Source organism: Arachis hypogaea, chromosome 15 (genome assembly GCF_003086295.3).
Source record: "Arachis hypogaea cultivar Tifrunner chromosome 15, arahy.Tifrunner.gnm2.J5K5, whole genome shotgun sequence".
Lineage (NCBI taxonomy): Eukaryota > Viridiplantae > Streptophyta > Magnoliopsida > Fabales > Fabaceae > Arachis > Arachis hypogaea.
In genome coordinates, this window is record NC_092050.1 from 145174079 (window position 1) to 145197290 (window position 23212).

The window sequence follows — 23212 nt, forward strand, 5'->3', positions numbered from 1 at the left end:
AGAGGTTGGTTCGGCGATGGTGGTGCTGCAGTAATGATCATGAAGGTGAAGTTTGATGATGATAGTGATGGAGATGATGGTGGCCGAAGAGAAAGGAGAAGAAGAGGAGGAAGAAAAGGGGGAAGAAGAGGAGAATTTTTTATTTTTTATTTTTTGGCGAGGGAGTTTTTAGTTCATTTAACAAATTGGTATTGATACCTGCCACTGTGACATGACACATCAAATCTCACCAGACACGTCAGATGAGCCACTATTTATCAACTAGGAACAGGGGTCGATTTGTACAATTTTTTAGATGAATGAGTGCCTGGTTGAAGTGCGCTTTGTGCCTCGAGAAAAAGGTCAGGGGCCGGATAGGACATTTATCCTACCTATTATTTTCTTATACTCTAATTCCCTTTTTATATCACAACCCATATTCCAATCTGTTGTAACTAACTCTGACCTCAACACAAGCTAATAATTCTCTGTGACGCACTCCTATTTACTTCTCATAGTCTTTCATCCATATGGGTGGTTTCCTTACCCTTTTGTTACTTGAGTTATTTTGCATAATGGCTTCATTAGGCCCATCCTCTTGTTTCTCTTGGGCCTCAGTATTGACATTACTATTACTTTTCGCATCAATTACTCCCCCCAGGATAATGACCTTGTCCTTAAGGTCCTCAGCAGGATAAATCTTCACCAACTCAAACCAACTGACCCAAGTTGCTTTAACTCTTGGTGTACCTTGCCACTCAACTAACACTTGGACAGTTTGAAAAACATCGTCGAGTAGCCTATATATGCTTACTATTAATGATCGCAGCTGTAAGTGGTTCAAAAGGTAGAGAGAGGGGAAGGTCAACGGTAGTCCCAACCATAGCCAGGTCCCTTTTAAATTCCTTCAACAGCAAGACATGAAAAATTGGGTGTATAGCACTGCTGATTGGAAGTTCCAGCTTGTACACGACAACTCCTACTCACTGCAGCACCTTAAACGGCCCATAAAACCGCTTAGCAAGATTTAAGTTACCCTGAGCTACCATTAAGCTTTGCCTATACGGCTGCAGCTTCAACAGAACTCGGTCACCAACATTGAACAATTTCTCTCGATGATGACTATCAGCTGGGCGTTTCATTTGATTCTGTGTCTGTTGGAGGTAAAACTTCAGTTCCATATCAAGAGACTCTCGCACTTGCAGCAAGTCATCTACATCCTTAACTAAAGATGAGTGATGCACATACCCTGGAATGGTTTGGGTTGGAAACCCATATAGTGCTTCATGTGGAGACATCTCAATTATGGTGTGAAACAAGTTGTTATAACAAAACTCAGCCCAATTGAGATAAACTGACCATTTTGTAGGGTGGGCATGGGTGAACACACGCAAGTATTGTTCCAGCATTCGGTTTATCAATCTCAGTCTGACCATCAGTCTGCAGATGATACATTGTACTATAGAACAGCTAAGTACCACAATTCATGAACAATTCCCACTAGAAGTGACTTAAGAAGAGAGGGTCTTTATCGGAGACAATAGTGGCAGGAAATCCATGATATCTTACCACTGAATTAATGAACTTCTAAGCAACCAGTTTGGTTGAGAAACCTGTCTTCAATGGAGCAACCCAGGCAATCTCACTGAATCTATCCACGACAACAAGTATAGTAGTAAAGCCATTAGAGTTTGGAAGCTTAGTGATGAAATCCAAACTGATGTCATCTCATGGTTTTGCAGGAATAAGAAGGGGTTGAAGGAGACCTTGTGGTTTGGCAGCAATATACTTCGTGCATTGACATTTGATACAACGATCGATGAAGCGGACAATATCTTAGCGCATTCCAGGCCAAAAGAACAGTTCACTCAGCCCCTTGTAAGTTTTCAAAAAGTCGCCATGATCCGCTGTTAGGGCAGAATGAAGCTGGGTTAAGAGAGTAGTACGCAAATTAGCAAAATTTGGCGCCTAAATTTGCCCTTTATACAGCACTAAACCATCCTTAAACACATAATCGGAAGGCAAGTTGTCATTCCTCAAGCGTTCTTGAAGTTGTAACATCTCCTCCATCTTACTATTGGCTCTCAATAATTCAGAAATGAGTTGAGATTGTGCCGCTGTGAATGCTTGGAATCGTGGATAGATGACTTCCTCCTCTTGGCGGGATAGGGCATCGGCTACCTTGTTGAACTTGCTAGGACAATATTCAATCTCAAAGCCATACCCCAATAACTTTGAGAGATAGTGCTGTTGTTCAGGGGTAAGGATGACTTGAGTCATGGGCTCCCTTAACCATTGATGATCGGTCTTGATCTGGAACCTCTTATCTAGCAAATAGTGCCGCCATTTTGTGACTACTTGAGTGACGGTATAAAGTTCCCGCACATAAGCAAATACTTGTTCTAAACGCACCCCTAATTTCTTGTTGAAGTAGGCGATAAAATGACCACCTTGAGATAGAACCGCGCTAATACCAGTGCTAGAAGCATCAATTTCTACCACAAAAGTTTGGAAGAAGTTAGAGAGTGCCAAAACAGGGGTGTTAACTATCAGTTGCTTTGAATGGTGAAGGCCTGATCAACAGATATGGTCCATTAGAAGACATTCTTTAATAACTCAGTCAAAGGGAAGACAAGTTGAGCATAATTGGCAACAAATTTTCTATAGTATCCAGTCAATTCGAGGAAGCCCCTTAATTGTTTCACTGTGGTGAAAACAGGCCAAGCTAAGATTGCATCAATCTTTGTAAGATCTACCTTTACTCCTTCCCTAGCAATTACATGTCCCAAGTACTCAACTTGTTGTTGTAAGAATGCACATTTTGACTATTTGGCAAAGAAATGGTTCTCCTGTAAAACTTGTAAAGTTTGAGCCATATGCCTCATGTGCTCTTCATGGGTCTGACTATACACCAGTATATCATAAAAAAACAGCAATAAACCGTCTCAAGTAGGGTTGGAAGACTCGGTTCATGGTTGCTTGGAATGTGGAGGGCATATTAGTGAGGCCAAATAGCATGACCACAAATTCATAGTGGCCCATATGAGTCCTGAATGCCATCTTGTATATGCCCTCTTCCTACATTCTAATCTGATGATAGCCGCTCTTTAGATCAATCTTGGAAAAGAATTCTGCCCCATGTAACTCATCAAGTATCTCTTCTATGGTTGAAATTGGAAATTTATCTTTCACAGTGATTGCATTCAGAGCTCTGTAGTCAACGCAGAAACGCCAACCCCCATCTTTCTTCTTCACAAGCAGAACCGGGCTTGAAAAAAGCACTTTAACGATCACAGATCACACCGGTTTGTAACATCTCAATCACTGACCGCTCCATTTCTACCTTCTGAAAATGTGGATATTTGTAAGGTTTAATGCTCACCGGAGTTGCACCTGGGACAAGATGGATTTGATGATCAATAGTTAATTGTGGTGGGAGTTGTGTGGGTTCTTCAAACACCTCAAAAAAATTCCCCTATAATCCTTTGAACATCTTCATCAATTACTGCTCGAATTGATGCTAGTGATGAACCCTTGACCTCCAATTGAAACAAAGAGGCAATATGATGACTGCTATGGAGTTTCTTCAATTCTCTGAAATTTAATTTTGCCTTTCGTAATAAGTGTTCGCCTTTAAATGTGACCCATCTCCCTAGTACCTTGAAATTCATGAACAAGTCGATATAATTAATATGGATAATACCCAGCCGCATCATCCAATGTACTCCTAGAACCACATCTGTGCCTTTTAGGTCCAGTACATAAGTGTCCATAGAGAAGTTATACCCTTGTACCAATAAAGAAAAATCTTGGCATTTAGTTGCACAATTAATAGAATCACCATTGCCCACTATTACCTGAAGTGTTGGAGTCGGGGTGAGGGGCAAATTGAGCTTCCTAGCAATTGACTCTTTGATAAAGTTGTGGATGCTGCTACCATCAATCAAAATCAGCAAGGGTCGATTGGCGTGTGCCCCTTTCACGCGCAGAGTCTCGGGGTGGAACTCCCCGACAAGGGCATTGAGACTGATTCGTGGAGGTTGTTCCTCCTCGTCGTGTCCCGCATCCTCCAAATCAGAGTCATTCTCCTCTTCAGGTGTTCCAGCAGTGCCATGTAAGAGCTCTTAGAGTTTCTCTTCACCTATGAGGAGCTCATAAGAAGCCTTGCAGCAATGCCCCTGGCTGTAATGCTCATCACAATAATAACACAAGCCCTTCTCCCTTTGTGCTCGAATATCTGTGCTGCTTAGTTTCTTAAATGCCGGTAGGTTTATTTTTGGTGTTGGAAAAGAAGAGGGTGTGTTAGCAGATGCTATGGAGCTCGTGGCAGGGGTAGTCACTGGGTGAGAACTCTATTGGGACATAAACCGGGGCGGGTTCTGGGTTGGGGCCTTATTGCTACCATTCCTAGATAAGCTCGGCATTGTTGCGTTCTTTTGCTCATGGAGTTTAGCAATGGAAACAGCCTGGACATATGATGTGGGTTGGGCTAGGAGCAATTCACATTTGAGCTGGTCTTGGAGTCTAACAACAAAGAGGGAGATGATCTACTCTTCATTCTGCCCATTGACCCTGTTAGTTAATTCTTCATATTGGTTCTGGTACTTCTCAACCAATCCACCCTGCTTCAATTTTTTAATGATGGTGAAAGGGCCATAAAAGAGATTCTTTCCAAATCTGACTGTTGGTGCTTCTTGCTAGCGCTTCCAGAAATGTGTCCCAGTTGTAGATGATGCTGTTGTTAATGCCCATCGATACGATGCATATGCTACCCCTACCAAATGAAATGATAACACTTAAATTCTCTGCTCCACGGGTATTTCGAACGTCTCTAAATATTGACGGGCGCAGAAGACCCAATCTTCCACTGAGTTAATAAAAATTTAATAATTAATCATTTTTGTCGAACAAAATTAATCTTTTGTGGATACAATATTAATTTTTTATTTTTTTATAATCAATTGTCATTGTTCGAATTTTTTATAGTTAGAAATGACTATTTCCACTATTGGAATGGATAAAAATAGATACATATTGCGTTTTATCCAAAAATCTTTTCGAAAAATATGCACCCAATCAAGTTGGAGTGAGGTAGGTCCTTGCAGATATGAGTAATAACCTAAAGATGTCAACTTGTCATTTTTTTTTATAAGATGAATTTAACCATTTCCGATCTACAAATTTCATCCATTACTTAATTCTTACCAAGGTTTGAATCTATACGCAGCATATTAAAAGATAAAAAAGTTATCAGGTGTATCCGAGAATATCGGTGTTCCAATTATTTTAACCGTTAATCTTAATTAATATATATTATATATATTTTTTATAATTCAGATCAATGATTAAAATAATTGGAACACCGATATTTCTGGTAAATAATTGGAACACCGATATTTCCGGTACACCTGATAAGCTTCGTAAAAGATATCATATTTTACCACTCAATAAAAACCTCAGCTCCGAGGCCATTCTATTTTTTTTGTCCATAGTATTAAAATGGGGTTAAAAGTTAAAAGTCTGATGCCATCCTAGTTAACATCTTGCTAGTATGTTAGCCATGAGGCCTATTGTGACACGTCACTAATAATTTTTTGCTATGTACGTCACTAATATGTTTGCACCCAGTCTTTTTTGGTGCTTATGTTTGCACCCATATTGAGTTTATTCTTCAGTGTGCACAAATGTAACTCCAGCCCAGCCCATCCATTTTAGATATAGGACTTCCTTAATTAATTTATTAACAGTCCCGTCCGGAAAGGAAAAACTGAATTTATTAACGGCCAAGAAAAAAAAACACTTTATTCTTTTCAATTTATTGAAAATTAAATAGAAATTTGACAAGTATAGTGCAATAAATGTCATTATTTCCAAAATAAAGTGAAAACAACTTGAATTTCCAAAACTCTTTATATATATAGTAGATGATTCTCTAATTTTAACATGATTTTGTTCTTGTACAGAAATATCTATTATAGACAACAAATTAGTTACTTTGACATAAAATAGACTCAGTTATTAAGCTTAACGTGGATGACAATTTCTTCAGGAACTCGGTTGGTTTTATCTTAAGAAATCAATTTTCTAAAGTGTTAAAATTTGATGCTCTTTTGTTAGGCATATACTTATGCTAGAAAAAAGGGTATATATACTTGTATCGTTATTGATACCAACCCAATTTAAGTATGAAAATATACAAGATTTAAATGGAATTATTTCTGATATTTTGATTTTGTTACATCGTCTTTGATGGTCTCTCTTTTTTATATGCCTCATTAGATAAATATAATAGTTAAGGTGTTTAAGATTTAACATAATTCAAAATCTGTTTCAGATTCAAGACACATTTTTTTGAGTTTGGATTTATTATTTTTATTTAGTGTTATTTTCGAACCAAATTTGAGTTATACTTTGCGTTACCAGGTCCGGCCCAAAATTGTTTTTATAAACAAAAATTATTTTTAAATGAAATTAATAATATTATATTATATTTTTATATTTTAATTAATATTTTCATATTATATAGTATTGTTTTTTTAAATAATTTATTTTGATATAAATATAATATAATATTTGTTAAATTTATTAATTTTTAAAAATAAAACTTTATTAATCTAGTATATAAATTTTACAAATTTATACATACTAATTTTATATCGAATCGATCCAGTTTAATTCAGTTTATTTTAAGTTTTATCGGATCGAATAAAAATAAATTTGATGTCTTTTTGAGTTGAATCTGAATCTAATTAAACTCGGTCCAATTTAATCTATGGACACCCATAATAATAGTCAATAAATTAGTTAAATAAGTACTTTAAAGAGCGAGTGATTGTGATACTTCGTTTTACTATTTGTGTTTTATTTGTTTTCTAAAAAAGAAAAATATATGGATTATGTGTATAGATGCCATACAATAAGATTGAGACAAATTCTGATTAGACGAGAATGAATCAAGATTGTGATTTGTGATGACAGTGATAGACAAGTCGGCACAAAGATGATTATTATGATGATGATATGCTTTGAAACATGAAAGCGTGATTACCGGTGACTACTACATAATGTAAAGCAACCAATTCAAAAATTGAGCTCTCATGACAAATACATAATTCCAAATTGATGAGCTTTGCTTTCTCTAAAGATGTTTCTTTTTATTAAAGATTTATATAAATATTTATATAATTGTGTATCTTTATATTAGTAAAAGTATATAATTTTTAAATTTATCATTTAAAAAATATCTAATGCATAAATCTAATTAAATATATATTAAAATTAATTTTTTTTAATAATCTTAATCTTATAAGTCTGTAACTATAACTGATTTAACAAATTTGGATTAGTTAATCGAGTAGTTAATTTACTCATTTATTTAAATAATTATTGAGAGTTTAAATTTTATCTTTTATATGTAATAATTTATTGGCCAACAATAAACTTTAAATAAAACTCAGATTTACAACAAATTAGTTCTTAATTTATTCAACTAAAAAATATCGTAGAAAACAAAAAAAACTATAGCTGATTTGTTCTAAAAAGAACATTATCATATATATTGGAATATAAAATATTATTATCCATAATGAAGTATAGAACATTATCAATTAACGAGACATGGGTTTCGATAATGAATTTTCACTATTTAGTAAGTGAATTAAGTAAATAATATCTTATTATTATTTAATTCAAAACCTTCATTTATAAATAGATTCTAAAAAGAAAAGTTTTAACACACTAATAATATAACACATAATAGAAAACATATATGTAGTTACTTATTTCAAGTAGTCTTTTAATTTCTTTAAAAAACATATTATGTATATAATATTAGTGTAAAGGTGTTGTGTTATTTGAGTGACACATATTAAAAATTAATAATAAATTTTTTTCTTTCTCCTATAATTTTCTAGCTCTATTTTCATCCATCTTAATTCTATGACATAACTTTCTTTTCTTTTCTTTATTTTTAACAGATAAAAAGCTAGTCAAATCAAAATTCTATCTTCTTTAACCTGCTGATAAAGCAAACGCAAGTCTATATGACCCAAATTTTCAAAGAATATATAAGATGTAAAGTGATAGGAGTGCTTAAGTTTCAATAACAGCTTTTAGTTGAGTTAGTTAGAATACAACTAGTAAGCTTTGTTTTAAGTAAATATAATTAGCCTTGTGTTGAGATAGTTAGCTGTTGAATTAGAATTAGTTAGTGGCTGAAAGATTCCAGAGACCCTTGCACTAAGTTGCAACTATAAGTAGCAACACTCATTGCTACATTACCACTTTTTCATAATATAATCCACATATTCACTTTTCTTGTTCTCTTCTTCTCTGAACCTTCTTCTTCAACTCTTTGGGTCTTAAATCTAGGTTCTTGATACCCTTCATGGTATCAGAGCCGATGGTACCACAACTTCTGTAAAGGTCTAAGAAAGCAGATCTAATTTAGTTGAAGTTCAACTACAATGGTGCAAGAGTTTACAACAACACTGATTTCAATGAAATTGGATGAGGATAACTATCTACAGTGAAAAGAGTGAAAAGACCAGATAGAATCAACAATTGAAAGAAATGACATGCTGAATCACATCATGGGAGAAGAAATACCCCTGCAATTTCTAGTCTCAGAGAATGGTGGAGCTGGTACAGTGAATCCTGAGTTTCAGAAATGGGAAAGGAAAGATGCACTCCTCAAGTCATGGTTGTTAGCTTCAATGAGTAAACCGTTCACAACAAGAATAGTTAGATGCACTATACATGTCAAGTTTGGAAGAGGTTGGAAGATCATTTATCCTCTCAGATCAAGGCCAAGGTGATGCAGCTAAAGAACAAGTTGAGCACCATTCATATTGGTGCTTCTGTTACTGAGTATGTACTGTCAATAAAAGGAACCATAGATGTGTTAGCTTCTGTAGGAGAGTCTAGAAAAGAAAGTGACCATGTGAATGCGATCTTGAACGGTTTGACTGAAGAATACTCTTCAATGATAACCTCTATTTTAACCACAAGGTATCAAGGTATAACAGTAGGTGAGTTAGAAGCCTTACTTTTAGCACATGAAAGCATGTTAGCAAGATTTTGGAGACTAGAAGCTTTTATTCGAGCTAATCTAGCTCAGCACTTTCAATCTAGACAAAATTAGATGTCAAGAGGTGGATTTAGGGGTGATTTTTGAGAAAAAGGTGGCCGGCTGTATAGAGGAGGAAAAAGCTCATATACATGTGATAAAATGGTGTAAAATCATATAATAGAAGTAGAGCACCACAAGCTCAATCCTCTTTTGGCTATGGAAGGGGGCAGTATGGAAGAGAAAACTATAGTGATTCAAGAAACTATGAGGATTCAAGAAGCTACAGTCAGGGAAAAAATTACATGGGAGAAAGATCTCAAATTGATTAACCATAATGTCAAGTCTATGATAAAATAGGCCACACAGCGAAGACATGTTGGTACAGGTACGGTGAGGAACAGTATGATACAGGCTACAATGAAAAAGGCTACAACAATCAGGTATCTCAATCCAAGGCTAATTATAGCAATGTGCTGTCAACTCCAGCAACCATTCAGGATCTAAATTGGTACTTGATTCAAGTGCTACACATTACATGACACATGATGAGCAAAATCTGATGGAAAAATAGGAGTATGAAGGAGATGAGCAAGTTGTGATAGGCAACGAAACAGGTTTGCAAATCAATTTTATTGGTAATTCATGTTTTAAGTCTAATTTGAACTCTAGGTTATTTTTTATGAGAAAATTATTGCATGTACCTGAAATCACTAAGAATTTGATGAGTGCGTATCAATTCTGCTATGTTAACAAAGTAATCTTTGAATTCCATGCTGATAAATATTGTTTAAATCACAGGAAAACAAGGAAGTTGTTCTTCTAGGAAATGTTGATAGGGGAATTGTATAAATTTGTCAAGTTCATCACTTCACACATACTAGCAGCTTATGTTTTTTCATTGAAAAGCTTGAATCAGCTTCTTCTCTGGCATACTAGATTAGGACACCTAAATAAAAGTGTCATGTCAAAAGTTTTTAGTGCTTGTAATTTTTCTTTTACAATTGATAAACTAGAATGTCTAGCTTGTTGTATTGGCAAAATCGCATCAATTACCCTTTTCTGCTTCACAAACAGTGTACACAAAACCATTAGAACTTGACAGATATTTGGGGCTCAGCATATCTGACAATAATGGAAATTGATATTTTGTGAATTTCATTGATGCATTCTTGAAGTTTACTTTAACATATCTTCTTAAATCTAGAGCTCAACTTAAATCGGTCTTTAATCACTTTCACCAAATAATTGAATTGCAACTAAACAAAAAACTAAAGATGGTACAAAGTGACAATGTGGTTGAATATGTTGGTTTGTCAAAGATTTTGCAGGAAATAGGAGTATGTCACAAGTTCTCTTGTTCGCATGTGAATCAACAAAATAGCTCAGCAGAAAAGAAACATAGGCATGTAGTTGAAATGGGACTAACATTGTTGGCTGAAGCTTCAATGCCTACCAAATTTTGGGGAGAGACATTTACAACAGCAGCCAAGTAAATCAATGTGTTACCTACATCAGTTTTACATGGATAGTCATCTACAGAGAAATTGTTTGGGAAGAGACCTCCCTATGAGAACCTAAGAGTGTTTGGGTGCTTATGCTTTCCTCACCAAAGAGCATTCAACAAGCACAAGTTGGATTTTAGGTTATCAATGTGTACATTTGTTAGGTGTGGTACAGCTCAGAAAGAGTACAAATACCTCACTCAACAAGGGAATATTATTACAACTCCGAATGTAGTTTTCTTTGAAGACAATTTTCCTTTTGAAGAAGCAGCAAAGTAGGGACAGATGCTAGATGATCCAAGCTCAACCCCAGCAGTTTTAATGATGCTTAAAATTCCTTCAATTAATATTGATGATAGACAACAGAAGCAACAACCCAGTTTAGACTCAAGATAGCAGCACCAACAATTAGTAACAAGAGTTCATCAGTAGCAGCATGACATAGTCTTGAGACACCAACAGCAACAAGTAGCACAAGTAAGTGAAAACAGGCAGCAACAGTAGGGTAGTTTAGTGTCAAGTTCATAGCTCTAATGGTTCCAAGAATTCCCTTAATCAACATTAATTGACAGCGGCAACAACAGCAGCAGTTAGAAAGCATCTCTAACATCATCAGATAGCAACAACAGCATCAACAATTGAACAATTATGCAAAATATAGACAGCAACAACACCAACAACATTTCATTAATTCAGCAAACAATAGGCAGCAGCAGCACCAGTAACATTTCACTAATTCAGCAACTAATCCAGCAAACAATAGACAACAGCAGCACCATCAACATTTTGGGGAATTTTCTGATAGAATCAGCAATTAATGTTCAACAGTAGCAACAACCACAATTGGCAAACTCAGCAATTAGTGTACAACAGCAGTAACAACAATAATTAAACAATTCAACAGTCAATTCACAACAATAGCAGCCACAACAATTAATAATCAGTCCACAACAGCAGCAGCAGTACCAATTGAACAATTCAACAGTCAATACACAACAGTAGTAGCCACAACAATTAATCAATTCTGCTAGGGCTGAACATGGATCGGATAATATCCGCAGATCCGCGGTATTTATCCGCATCCGATCCGCAAATTGTGGATATTATCCGATCCACACCGTCATCGGATTATCTGTGGATCCGCACACTTAATAAATAAATAAATATATAATTAAATAATATATATAGCTAACTTAAAAAAATCAGAAACCCTATTCTTAACCCTAAACATTTCAATACGGCGCTATACCCTCACTGTGATCTCTTTCACTCATCTCCCTCGCTATGCTCCTCTCACAATCGCACTTCTCAAACAAATCCATGTCTAATATGCTCATCAGTGACCATCACCGGCATTCACCTCTTCTTCATCCTCTCACAATCACGTCGTCTCCTTGCCGGTCTCTCAGCTTCGTTGCCTCGCCGTCTCACAGCCGTCTTCTCTTCTCTTCCTTGTCGCTCCACCTCTCCGTCTCTGTTCTCGCCTTCATCGTCTTCTGTTCTTGTCGGAGCTACCTGGTGTCTTCTGACTTCTGTGGTGTGAGTGGTGCTGGCTGGTGCAGCTGTGATGCTCCTCTGTCGTTGCTACCTTCATCGTCTTCTCTTCTTGTCGGAGCTACCTGGTGCTATTGTGGAGTGCTTCGTTCATCAAGTGATTTTTTTTGTTAATTTTTTATATGAAAATTGTTATACTGAAAAGAAAAAATCTTTTCTATTATGAGAATAAGGTGCTGTTGTTCATAAGTTTAATTTTTTTTTGAAAAATAATTTTACTTCTTCAATTGTTAAAAGGTTTGAGTTGCTGCTGTTATGATTTTATTTTATTTTTTAATAATTAGATATCAATGATCATATCTGACCCTTGAGTTGTTGTTGTAATGGTTTAATCTTTTGTTATTTTAAATATATATAGTTTTAGTCCAAATTTGCGGATATATCTAATATCCGATCCGATCCTATCCGCAAATATGCGAATCGGATAGGATTGGATCTGAGTGCGAAAAGTGCGAATATCGAATCCGATCCGATGAAGTTTGTGCAGATCGGATAAAAAATTTGAGCATATCCGATCCGATCTGATCCGTGTGCAGCCCTAAATTCTGCAATCAGTCCACGACAACAGTAGTAGCAACAATTGAAAAATTCAGCAGTCAATACACAATAACAGCAACCACAACAGTTAACCAATTCAATAATTAGTCCACAACAGCAGCAACATCAATTGGTCAATTTAGCGAACAGGCAGAAGTAGCAACAACAATTACAATTAAGGAACAATTCAAGATTTAACATACAGCAGCATCAGCAAATTAGAAGCAGTTCTGATATTATTATTCAGCAGCACCAGCAGCAAAAATTAAACACCTCAGAAGTCATTAGACAATAGCAGCACTTACAATAACTAGGGAACAATTCAGAGTCCAGCAAGCAGCAACAATAACTGAGTAATGCAAATATCAACAGACAACAACAACTATTAAACAAGGCCAGACACCTTATTCAGGACCAGTAAGATCAGAATATAATGAACAGCAGCAACAACACTATGATAGCAGAGTTAGACATGAAGAACCAATCCGAACAGTAGCACTTCAAAAACCAGCAGCAGCATCAGCAACTTCTATCCCAATACCTATAAATGACATTGAAATTTTTTTTTCACTTGATGAAGAAGCACCTCCAACAGTAACAACAACAGTGAATACACGCTCTATGGTCACCAGAAGCAAAGCTGGTATCTTCAAACTAAGAGTGTTTCTAGCCAATGTGGAGCCAAAGAATGTACAACAAGCACTTCAATCCCCAAAATGAAAGGCAGCTATGGACTTGGATTATGAACCCTGATGAAAAATAGAACTTGGTAACTGGTCACTCTCCCTCCTAACAGAGAAGCAATAGAAAGCAAATGGATGTTCAGAATTAAATACAATATTGATTGGTCATTGCAAAAATACAAGGCAAGGCTGGTAGCACAAAGGTATTTACAGAGACCAGGGTTTGACTTCACTGAGAGATACAGTCCAGTGGTCAAGCCTATTTCAATTAGAATTTTGTTATCAATTGCCTTACCTGAATCATAGACAATTAGGCAATTGGATGTAAACAATGCCTTTCTACATGGAGATTTGATGAAAGAAGTGTATATGAAATAGCCAAAGGGGTATGAAAAAGGGGATTTTTCACTTGTCTGTAGATTAACCAAGGCTCTCTATGAATTAAAGCAAGCTCCTAGAGAGTAGTATCACAAGCTTGCTAATGGATTGACAGAAATTGGGTTCAAAGCAACAAAATCAAATGTGTTAGTGTTTCTAAGGGTGATAAATGGAGCGAAGATCTTTGTGTTGGTGTATGTTGATGATATAATCATCACAGGAGAGTCTAAAATACAAGTACAAGAAGTGATAAAAAAAACTGAATGCAAAGTTTACACTCAAAGATATGGGCAATCTTCACTACTTTCTTGAAATTCAAGTAACTAAGACAAGTGATGGAGGACTGCTTCTCTCTCAATAGAAGTACTTCAATGAGGTATTAAAGAAAGCAAATATGGAAGGTTGCTCAAGCTGTCACACCCCTCTGCCCTCAACAGTGAAATTATTAGCCTTTGGTGATTCTAACTTTGGTGACCCTCAATTTTATAGGTCAATTATTGGCAGCTTACAATATCTAACAGTGACCAGACCTGAAATTTCATATATTGTATATAAGATGTCACAATTTGTACAAGCTCCTTTAGAAACTCATTAGAAGATGGTGAAGAGAATACTCAGATATCTCAGTGGTACAATAAATCATGGATTGCACTTAAAAAAAGCTAATTCTATGAAAGTCACAGCCAACAGTGACTCAGATTGGGTTGGGGATCCTGATGATAAGAAGTCTACAAGTGAGTATTGTGTATTTCCTGGTTCAAAATTGATTTCCTGGGCTTCAAAGAAGCAGACAACAGTAGCAAAATCAACCACAGAGCTGAATATAGGAGTATGGCAGACTTGGTAGATGAGCTAATTTGGGTGAAAAACTTAATGTTTGAGCTACAATTTTCACCAAAAGAGGCATCTATGGTCTACTGTGATAATTTAAGTGCAGTCCTACTTGTTGTCAACCCAATCATACATTCAAAATCCAAACACTTTGAGAGATAGACCTTCATTTTGTTAGGGATCATGTGAATAGCAAAGACATTAGAGTAAGTCACATTTCAGGAACCATGTAGGTGGCTGATATTCTAACAAAGGATGTGTCTTTCGACAATTTTCTTCGTTTCATCAGGACTAAACTGAGTATTAAAGAATTAGACAGTACAACTGAAGAAATGAAAAGAAGAGGGATCAGAAGCAATGATCAGCAGAAACAACAGAACAAAATAACTAGAGGTGATGATTCATGATGATTGAAGTAAGGCAAGACACAAAAAAGAAGAAAGTAGAGATGATAATAGGAGTGCTTAAGTTCCAGTAACATCTTTTAGTTGAGTCAGTTAGAATGCAACTAGTAAGCTCTGTTTTAAGTAAATACAGTTAGCCTTGTGTTGAGAGAGTTAGTTAACTGCTGAATTGGAATTAGTTAGTGGCTGAAAAATTCCAGAAACCCTTGCACTAAGTTGTAACTATAAGTTGCAACACTTACTGTTACAATAACTACTTTTTCGTAATACAATTTATAGATTCACTTTTTTTTATTATTCTCTTCTTTTCTAAACTTTCTTCTTCAACTCTCTAAGTCTTAAATCTAGATTCTTGATACCTTTTACAAAGAATAAAAGAATTATTTGAGGCATATGAAAAAATTTTTACAACACAATTCTAAATTAATTTGCAGCACCTTAGTTGGGCTTTCACTCTCTTTAAATAATACTAATATATTTGTTAATCTATTCTTTTATTTATTAAATATATAAAATTACAACAAAATATAAGATTAGTTAAATTGATAGATTCATTATTCTTTAATAAAAAATTATTACGTTCAAATATTATAAATAACAAAATGTATCTTTTAAATGAAAGATATTTTAAGAATATAAGTTTGTGCATCAATATATGTATAGTAGATTAGTGTATTAATAAGTACAAACAAGCCTATTAAATTACTTTTTATTTATTTAATGTGTATAAAATGAACAAATGTAAGATTAGTCGATAAAATGTGTTTTTACTGAAAAGATACTTTTTATTGAAAATATTTTTTGTGCATCATATTGGCACACATTTTTTATATAATTAATTAATTTTATTTTTTGTTGAAACCCTTACCCTAAGACTCAGTACTTTAAGCGATTTTCGAGTTGAATTTGATATTTCAAACTATATTTTAAAATGGGTAATGATATAGAATCGGTATAATTTAATTAGCAAAATTTAAAAAATACTAAATTATTAGATTAATAGTATTAAATTGCTAACTAAAAGATATTAGTCATTATTTGTTGTTAATTTCCTTTTAAAATAAGATACAATGGAACTCTCTTTTTATCCCTACCTTTTCTTCTCCATTCATAGTTGATTTCATAGACAACCATCCACTATAGTTCAATTTTTCTTCTTCTAAATGTTTCCTTCGGTGCCACGAAGGATGTATTTAGACATAGCAGCATAAATTATAAGTGGGCATCATATCATATCGTATCATCTATCTTTTGGGCCAAATTATATTAGCCAGATTCTAGTAATTCAATTTGGCATATTTCCGAGGTAGTTCAAGTATATATATGATTGCATAATAGGTTTTCCCCTTATAAAGTTTGTCAGAACAATTTAAATAATATATATATGAACTGTTGAAATCTTATCGAGTATGGCGACTGCTAATGGATATCATCATATTTGTATGATCTTATTCAGGTGAATGCACGCAATTGAGCCACGTATATCTTATCTTCAGCAACATGGTGCTACTGTTCTGACTTCATAGTGATACATGTACAGAGAAAGAAAAGAATATAATATAAAAGAAATTAAAGAATGTTCATTATCTATTTTAAAAGAAAACAAAGTATATATCAATTCCATACATTAGTCTATGTACTTAAAAGAGGATTAAGTACGATTTTGATGTTTAAGTTAGGGGTTGAAATTTTTTTTTTTTTTTTTGACTTTGTTTTAGTTATAAAATTGTCCCAAATGTTTAACTTAATTTTAAAATCGTTCTTCGGACGAAAATATTCTTTTCCTTTCTTTTTCAAAATCAACCAGAAACAGAATAGAAGCTGAAGCTGAACCAGAATCCACCATCGCCACCATCATCTTCATCGAAGCATTAGTAACAACAGTAACAATAATGTAATAAACATTAAAAAAAAAACAATCAGAAGCAGAAGCAGAAACAATAGAATTAGAAGCAAAACCAAAACCAGAAGCAAAAACAACCAGAAGGAGGAGCAAAATGAAATTGAATTAGAAGCAAAACCAGAACCAGAAGCACAAACAACCAAAACCAAAAGCAGAGCAACCAGAAGAGCAGAATGAAATTAGAAACATAATCAGCAGAAATTAACAAAATCAACAAACGGCGAGGAACATAATCAGAAATCAATGTAATTAACAAAATCAACAAATCCACAAATCAAACAAATTCAACAACATAAATAACAGAAACGGCGAGTAGCATAAATGGCGAAGAGCAGAAATGGCCGAGGAGAAGAAACGGCCGGCAAGGAGTAGCGATAACCGGCGACTGAGCAAGGAGGAGCAACAGAAATGGCGAGTGGCGCGTGACATTCACCCTCTCGGATCTGCTGGCGTCGATATCAAGCAAGGAAGAGGAGCAGCGACGAGATCTGGCGGCAAGATCTAGCGACGAGGAGCAGCGGCGGCGACGAGAATTCCCCTTTCCTTCCCACCTTCCCTCCCCCTCTTCTTCCCTGACCCCCTCCCCCTGCCGAAAGTGTGATTCCCTTTAACCTTTTTTTTTCTTTTTTTTTTATATATAATTTTTAGTTAGGAGTAGTTTGGTAATAAAAATAAAAATTTTGGTAAAAATAATGATTTTAAAACTAGGTTAAACCTTTAGAATTATTTTGTAGTAAAGATCGGAAACGAAAAATTTTTTCAACCCCACCTTAGAGACCAAAATCATACTTGATCCTACTTACGTTTGTAGTGAAAGTTTTAGATACATGATGATCCCATTAATGAATCTTATATCATATATCTATTTTGATTTTCTTTTCTAATTAATTAAGAGGCTTTTGTATGTGTGTGTAAATATTCACAATTCTTAGTTTGGACTTTCACTAATTAAACGTTATGATCTGATGATCAGAATATAATATCATATAAGCTTGATAAATAATGTTGGGAGACTTGAATTAACACTAATAATTCTCTTCGTTTTTTTTAGAGAGAAAATTTTGAGAGTTAATACTGTACCAATATTATAACTAATATTTAACATAAAGAAAAAAATATTTAAAAATAAAAATATTTAAAATTCAATTAAAAAGAAAATTCAAAATCAAAATTCGATAAAAACTCATTTTTAGTACACATCATGTTAGACTTATTTGATAACACATGTTATAATGTTGGTTGAGATTAGTTAATATAGTGTTAGTTCCTATTATTACTCATCTTAAAAGTATTTGCTTCCTAATATTATTATTTAATCTTGAAAGTAGTATTATTTTATATAGAAAAGTTTTCTTAATTGATGGAGTAATATAATTAAACAGATTATAAACTCTCTCTTAGAGGGAACACTTCTACAAAATAAATAAATAAACAAAAAGTATGAAAAATTAATTTTTATTTAGTTAATATTAGTCAAATTAATGTTTAGATTTTTAATTTAAAATTTAAATTTTAAAATTTATGATTTAAGATAGAGAATTTAATATAAATAAAAAATTTAAAAAATTAATTAATATTAATTAAAAAAATTGATTCTCTAGTATTACTTAATAAATAAATAAATAATGACATTGGAGAGAAAGAGGAAGAGATTACTTACATGAAGTTATAATTAGGTATCAACAAAGGTCATGGTGAGTTTAGAGAAAATTAATGCAATTAATTAATGATGATAAATATTAGTGGCTTGGGTTAAAAGCTCAATAATATGTATAATTTCTGGTGTTATATATTGTCCAGCACAATAAACAAGTTCAAAACTCCCTTAGAAACATATTTATTTTCCGCCAACGAGTTATAACTCAAATGACATAATCTTTCTATATTTATTTAAAAGGTCGTAGGTTCGAGTCTTTCATCTTTAAATATATATATATATATATATTCTCTTCTTTGACTTATCATTAATTGTTCAAACAATCTCTTCTCTTATTCTACTATTCATGTAATTATTCTTAAATTAAGGATAAAAAGTTTCACAAGATAAGTTTAGATTAAAATTTTATCAAACTGAAAAAGATGATTATCAAGTTTAAACATAAAAAAGAAAAAAAATGAAGAAAAAGTAAAAATTTGGAGCCAAAAGGTAAAATCAAATCTGATTTGATTTAGAGGCAAATCAAAGAAGAAAATTATCATTTTTGTGTAATTACTCTAACTTGTTGAAGTTATTTTTTCTCTTCTACACACTTTTGGCTAAAAAGAAGAAAATTGAGGATATATTTTCTCTGTTATAAATCAAAGGTCACAATTGAAATTTAGAGCAAAAGAATGGATCAATAGTTTAGATTTTTAAAGTCAAAGAAAAAGGAAGAAAGAGAAACAATTAAGTAAGAATTCAAGCCAACTCTATTATCCATGAATTGCTGCTGCCGTCACCAGGGACGGACTCAAGGAGGGGCAAGTAGTGGCCTTGCCCCTCCAACAAATTTTAAAAGCTCATATACTATTATAATAGATGTATTGTATAGAATAAAATTTAATAGTGTAGTGATAGTAAAAAGAATTACTATTCTTTATGTATTAGGGTTTAAATTTCTTTACATATATTTATATTATTTGTATTTTTTATTTAATTTAGAGTTTTTTTTTACATTTTTTTAAGATTAATTTTAACATTTATAATCATATAAAAAATACTTTAATATTATTTATAATAATATTATTTTTTCTAATTTTATTTAGTGTTTCTTTTTTATTATTTTTAATTAATTTTTATCTCTATTATTATATAAAAATACTTTAATATATTTTAAATTCACATAACAAAATTGTTAATGCAATTAACTTATATTATTTTATGTTATATTTTTTAATGATATAAAATATAAAAATATAACTTACTGTCACATACATAAATACTTAATAAAATAAATTAATTAACAAAATATTTAAAAATATATAATTTTATATTTTATTAGATGTAAAATTATAAAAAAATTATAAAAACTGAGATAATTCTTTTATTTGACAAGTATTTATTAATTTTTTTAATCAAAAAATTAATTATAATTATATCTATTATTAAATATATAGCATTATATTTGATTAGACAAGATTTTAATTTTCGACTCCTCCACTCATAGATTCTTGGATCAGTCCCTGGCCGTCACATCTCTCCTCTGCGTTTCTGTTCTGAATTTTGGGGAAAAAAAAAGTCAAAGGTGTTCAGCTAAACTTAGAAAGCTTTATTCTTATTTAAAATGGTAAACGGTCAGAAATTAAAGTAAGAAGAGTGAGCATGCTATTTAAGTCTTCGTAGCTTTCGAACATAATCTTTTTCTCCTTTATAATTTTATATTGAATTTTTTGTTATTCAGCTTTATCTCCTTTTTTTATTTTTCAATCAATAAAAAAAGATAAATATATGAGATATTAATAAAAATAATTGAATAAAAAAATAATTTAAAAAAAAATAAAAATTATTTTAAACTCTTTTATATGTATTTTTGTTTTGTTAAAAATTATCAATATTATTATAGATAAAAAAAAATTGAATCTATGACTTCTTTTAAATTTCTCCATTTTAACTCTATAGCAAAACACACAAACTAGCTAGCAGAGAACGATAAATATAGGCTCTATATCTATATATGTAGACCTTTTTATTGCTACATACTTGCATCCCTCTTCAAGCATTAGAGGTTTTTGAGGCTGTAGGCCTTTTATTTATACTAAGGTTTAAATACAATTGCATGGGCAAATTCACTATTTACACGTTTATAATATGCAATGATATTTTCCATTGAGGTGCCTGAAATGACAAACCAAATCTCTTCTAGTCCAGTTAGGCAGTGTCTCACGTTAAGTTCTCAAATTACCAAGTATATATGGTTTTGTCAAACGGGTAGTTTTGAATTCAACCTGTTATACTATGCAAATCAAAATTAGTTATTAATATAATATATATTAAAAAGAATTAAATTATATAAATACTTATATATAATAATTGATTTTAATAATTAATTTAAACATGTATATAATTGTTACGATAGGTAATCGGAGATTAATAGGTTAGACTCGTTGGGTTGGCCCAATCGTCTGATGGAGGAAGCCTCTGACCAGGTTTGCATCTTGGAGCCTCCATCCGACTTGTGTGTATGAAAGAATGGGGGGTGGTACCTGCAAAGACACTCCGATGCCTAAGTCAGCAAGGGTCTAAGCAAGTTTAGAGAGTATTGGAACTTAACAATACCTAAGGAGTGTCAGTGTATTTATAGTGGTGAACCAATAACCACCGTTGGAATAGTTCCACATTTTTTGGTGGATAACCGTCCTTTATCTTAGGGAAGTTGAGATATGGCTCCTGAAAGTTGGTTGAGAGATTTTAGGGGCAGTTATTTATTTGAATGTGTGTTATCTACCAGCTAATCTAATATCCGGACTTCCTTAGAGCAAGTCGTCATTGGATCCGACTTCTTGAGAGAAGGTTGGTGTCGAGCGAGGGCCAACCTTTAGATTGGGTCTTTTATTTAGACCTGGGTCTTAGTGTTGGGGCAGGGTATGAACAGTGCCCCTACTCGAGTCCAATCTCTTCTAATAATGAGTTGGATTCGAGTATTTGAACTCGGGATTGTAGCCGACGTGAAGTGGGAACCGACGTGATTTTTAAAACCGACGTGATTTAAAAATTTTCAACAATCGCGTCTAATCAAACGTCGCGTCCGTTAGGGGTTTCGTATTTACACGTGGGGTGCAGTTACATTGGTAACAGCGCATCTCTTTAATGATCGCGTCGATTTTACCATTATGCCCCTGGAGTGTTTATAAATACTTTTTCCTCTCTTTCTGAAAATCTTTTTCCTACACTCTCTGTTCGAAAGAAACTTCTTCCTTCTTTGAGTACCTTAGTCACTGTCGCATCTGCCCTTCTTCACAAGTAAAGGTCAGTTCTTTCTCTTTTCCTCTTTTAGTAATGAATGCTTTTTTGTTCGCACATTTTGTTTAGAGGAGTGTTCATAGCGAGTCTGGCTGTAGGCCTAGTGCCTCTGTTTTATTGAGGAACTTACTTTGCCCCTGTAGAGACTCTGTTTTTGACCCTTCCCTTTTTCTTTGTAGATCTCGTCACCCTTTTTTTACTAAAAAGATGTCTTCTCTCAAGTCTCTTTCACGATGGGTGGATGTTACCGTTCTAGGGAAAGAACCCTTTGTAGATGTTAACTACATTACTGACCTCCGCATCCACCATAGGATTTGTGGTGATGAGGCTGATGAGCCAAACTATGAGTTGGTTGCCCCGGGTCATGAAGACCGGGTCTACTTTGGGAGGGCTACCGATGCTGACCCTCATTTCTTTTTTATGTATGAGAGCCTTTTTACCCGTCTGGAGATTTTTCTACCTTTTACTGAGTTTGAGATAGAGGTTCTAAACCATTGCCGAGTTGCCTCTACTCAGCTCCACCCCAATTATTGGGGTTTTATGAAAATCTATCAACTTGTCAGCCAAGAGTTGGGCTTTCCAATCTCCACCAAAATCTTTTTCTATCTTTTTCATTTGACTAAGCCCTTCAGTGGGTAAAATAATAAGTAGCAGTGGGTGTCTTTCCGAGCCATCCAAGGTCGAAAAGTTTTCAACCTTTTCGATGAATCATTTCACGACTTCAAAAACTTTTTCTTTAAAATTCAAGCTGTGGAGGGTCACCACCCTTTTTTTCTGGATCAAGATTCTTCTCCCTGCTTCCTCTTTACTGGTTAGAGGTCTCTCCTGTCGAGAAATACGGCCTAGATGATTTGGACGAGGTTGAGAAGGCAGTTGTGGGTTTCTTCTGAGAAACCTAGGGGAGAGCCCCTTATTTGGATACAAAAAAGTTTCTCCAAGGGTCTCCGAGTTTTGTTCGGACCCAATTATGTAGCTTTAGATGATTTCCGACTTGATTTTGTTGCTTCCGAATTTGAGATCTTTGTTTCTGACTTGCAGACTGATTCTTTTATTTTCCTTTTTATAGATATGGTGAAGAAGAATTCCAATTCCTCCTACCAGAAGGTCCAAGATGCCAAGAAAAGGTCTCGGGCCCGAGTTGATACTGCCAGGGCCGCTGGCACTCTTCCTCCTTCTCCTCCCCCTCCTCCTCGCAACTTGGGGACCTCTTCCCGTCCTATTATGATTTCCTCTTCTTCTGTGTCTTCTCTTCCTTCTCCTCCGCCCCGATCTTCCCCTAAACCAGAGAAGAAGAAGCACAAGACTTTAGAGTCTGGCTATTCTCTTGATGGGGAGGCTAAATGTAATGGCCCCCGATTCATTCGAAATCACATTTATCCTCATACTCGAATAAATATGGATGATATTTCTGTTCGAAACCATCTTAACATTC